Genomic DNA, 798 nt, shown 5'->3' with positions numbered 1-798 from the left:
GTCTGTGCTTTGGGACAGACACCATCTCAGAACGTGTTTGCAACAATTCCCTTGGAGGGCACTGAAGAACATAATAAGTGCTTAGCATACCATAAAAATATTTAGTAAATAATAAGCAATTGTGAGTCACTACCCTGTAACTCCATGTCTGGTTCTTCTAAGTATTTTTATACACAACCAAGAGATGTAAGGACCTACACCCCATGTTCAAAAGGAGGAACCTAAGGGTCTTGACTCATGTGGAGTTAAAAACACAATGGCTGAAGCAGGCAGACATCATGCTTAGCCTCTCAGATGGGGAACATGAAGAGGACAGCTGGGAGCATTCCCTGACTTCAGCTGTCCCATTATATAGTGGCAATTGAAAATCCTTTTGCTCCTATTATCTGAGTCTTTTAAGTCACTTCTGAAAACATAGCTTTATTTCTTGACACTTAGGAATTTACTGGTCCCTTGGCAGGATTGAGGCTCTGAACAGGACTCTCTTCTTTATGGGCTTGTTTCATGATTTAAAAGATTTGCTGAAGAACAGCTATGAATCAGCTTTGGTCTGCAGTGCATTTGGAAAGCACCCGGCTATGGGGACAGCTTCATCTGTGATCACCTCATAAGGGCTGTGTCCTATTGCCCCTTCCTTTCTTCACCTGTTGCTCAAATTCTTTTATTCACTCGACTACCTGCTGCTTTCTATTTTTCTACAGGATCATCTGGCTCTGCAGTACCACAGAGGATGTCCAGCTGTACAGTCACACCAGATTTGGTGCTCCTGACCCATGCAGAGGAAAGGTTATATTGCTG

This window comes from Falco punctatus (assembly GCF_963210335.1).
Source record: "Falco punctatus genome assembly, chromosome: 7".
Classification (NCBI taxonomy): Eukaryota; Metazoa; Chordata; class Aves; order Falconiformes; family Falconidae; genus Falco; species Falco punctatus.
Note: the sequence above shows the minus strand (reverse complement) of the source record.